We start from the raw sequence: 2974 nt of genomic DNA on the forward strand, positions 1-2974 counted from the left end.
TTTGGCTTTTTCCTTCCTTTTTCTTTCTGTTTTTGTTACCAAGGGTATTTCATTCTTGATATGAGTTTTCATAACAGCAAGCTAACTCACAATTGGATGAAAATGATATTATGCAACATTCATTTCATGAGTTATGCATTTAATCAAACACATATGCCACCACCAACTTCCATTCATGCTCATGCAACATTGGACATTTTACTTTTCAATTCAAACCAAACTCTTTTATTTAAGCAATTGGGAAGCAAAGCAATATTTAAAGCTAAGTGATGGATACAAGCATTAAGCAGATTCGTCATTTTTAACAAACCATTTCACTTGTAGCTAAATGAACACTTTAGCAAGAAATACAATGACTTCCAGTTTCGAAACCTCACACAGCAGCAAGGATTAAGTTCAGATACAACCTTTGAAGTTGCAGCTCTTTGATTTTTCCTTCTGTTGTGTCCTCTTTGAGTTAAGATGCATAATGTCTTCAATTATTGACTCTGTCCTGCATAATCCTCAAAGTTGCTTGCTTCTCAAGCCCTTAATTATATGGTTAGTGAGCATAATACTGAGTGTGGCTCTTGGATTGATTTTGGTGTGTGAACACCAAACTTAATTATTTTGCCACTGTCTCAGATGTACCAAGTTAACCATATTTGAAACCATGTATTCTTGCTAAAGGTTAATGGAATTAGAGCTAGAAAACAATTCAACAGTTGAATAATAGGTTTGATTACTTGGAGCTAGAATCATGCAAGAGGTGAGAATGTGTTAATTGATATTTTTGGTGGAACACCAAACTTAGAAGTTTTCATTCTCCCTCAAATTGTTTTTGGTGTGCAACACCAAACTTAGCTCCTTGCAATGCACAACAATTACTCAACATTTTTATTGAAAAGCTATGAAAAGAAACTACCTCAGGTTGGGTTGCCTCCCAACAAGCGCTCTTTTATTGTCATTAGCTTGACATCTTCATTTTCTGCTCATCATGGAGGTTGAAAATCATAGTGCCTTAGCTTGTCTGTCTTCACTGTGAATCTCCTTCCGGTTTCCTCTTTGATGACTTCTATAGATTCTTGTGGAAGGATCTTGGTCACAGTGTAGTGTTCATGCAACTGTGGGGTCACCTTCATGGCTTGACTATTGATCATCACTCGATCCCCTAGTGAAAACTTTCCAGTGGAGATTTTCTGCTTGTCTTTAGTTTTCTCCGCTGTCTCTCTTTGAAGGAATTCTCTGTTGTGTTTTTCTTGGCTGATACTTCCTTTTTCATTGTCTCCTATGATCCTTTTCCATCCTTCCTTCTTTGTAGCATCTTTGTTGTTGGTTGGTTTATCTTCAATGGTTTTGAAGAAAGTATCTGGTTTCTTCTCACCCATTTCTGCAAAGTACTTTGCCAGTTGAGCCATCTGCTCCTCAATTCCTCTCATTAACATCTCTTGGTTCATTGTTGTTTCCTCTTGATGTTTCATCATTCTCTCCATTAGGATCTCCAAGTTTGTGATTCTTTGAGAGTCTTGTAAGGTCGGATGGTTATGGCAGGTTGAAGGTGGGAAGGGTGAGTGTGGTGGTGGCATGTAGTGGTTGTTATTGCTGTAATGGTGTTTTTGATGGTTTATGAAGTTCGGGTTGTTGTAATGGAATGTCACAGTGTAGTGATCAGACAACTGTGGGGATACCTTCAAGGGTTGAGTATTGATCATCACTCGATCCCCTAGTGAAAACTTTCCAGTGGAGATTTTCTGCTTGTCTTTAGTTTTCTCTGCTGTCTCTCTTTGAAGAAATTCTCTGTTGTGTTTTTCTTGGCTGGTACTTCCTTTTTCATTGTCTCCTATGATCCTTTTCCATACTTCCTTCTTTGTAGCATCTTCGTTATTGGTTGGTTTATCCTCACTGGTTTTGAAGAAAGTATTTGGTTTCTTCTCACCTATTTCTGCAAAGTGCTTTGCCAATTGAGCTATCTGCTTCTCAAGTCCTCTCATTAACATCTCTTGGTTCCTAGTTGTTTCCTCTTGATGTTTCATCATTCTCTCCATTAGGATCTCCAAGTTTGTGATTCTCTGAGAATCTTGTGGGGTCGGTTGGTTATGACATGTTGAAGATAGGAAGGGTGAGTATGGTGGCGGCATGTAGTGATTGTTATTGCTGTAATGGTGTTTTTGATGGTTTATGAAGTCCGGGTTGTTGTAATGGAATTCTCTTGGTCTTTGATTTTGGTACTCACTCCTTCTCCAGTTAAGATGGGTTTGGAAGTGTCTGTGTTGTGGGTATTGGCTTTGGGTGGTGTTAGTGGGTGGGGGATGTTGATGGGTTGCGGTCATGGAATTGTCCTGGCGGAAACTTCCTTGTTCTTGATGTTGAGGCTCCCTCATTCTCAGATAAGAATGAGGTCTCCATGGTGGAAATTTAGCATCCACTGCAGCAGACAACTCTCTGTTTTGCTGTGGTTGATGGTGCATTTGTTTATTTTGGTCCTTGAACGCATTCACCTTTTCAATATTTGCCACTTCTTTTTCTGAGCTTGCATTATGTGGTTTCTCAGATGGATTTCCATCATAAGAACAATTGTTCTTGATGAGTGCAATGAGTGGTGGCTTCATGTCATGATACCCTATGTCTGTAGAAACTTGATTTTCTGTGATATGCAAACAATCAGGATGATCAATCAACAACACGCTTGAGAATTGAGTGCAGTTATTTGAGATAAATTGTTAGTGAGTTAGTAGAGGCAATTTCTCGAACAGTTAGTATGTTAGTGAGAGTTAGAATAACAGAAAAGTAAAATTCTTAATCTAAACCTCCACTTCACTTAATCATTGTCAATCTATTTCAATCCCCGGCAACGGCGCCAAAAACTTGATGTGTGGAAAACGATCCAACACAAAACTCACCGGCAAGTGTACCGGGTCGCATCAAGTAATAATAACTCACATGAGTGAGGTCGATCCCACAGGGATTGAAGGATTGAGCAATTTTAGTTTAGTGG

This window comes from Arachis duranensis, chromosome 5 (assembly GCF_000817695.3).
Source record: "Arachis duranensis cultivar V14167 chromosome 5, aradu.V14167.gnm2.J7QH, whole genome shotgun sequence".
Taxonomy (NCBI): domain Eukaryota; kingdom Viridiplantae; phylum Streptophyta; class Magnoliopsida; order Fabales; family Fabaceae; genus Arachis; species Arachis duranensis.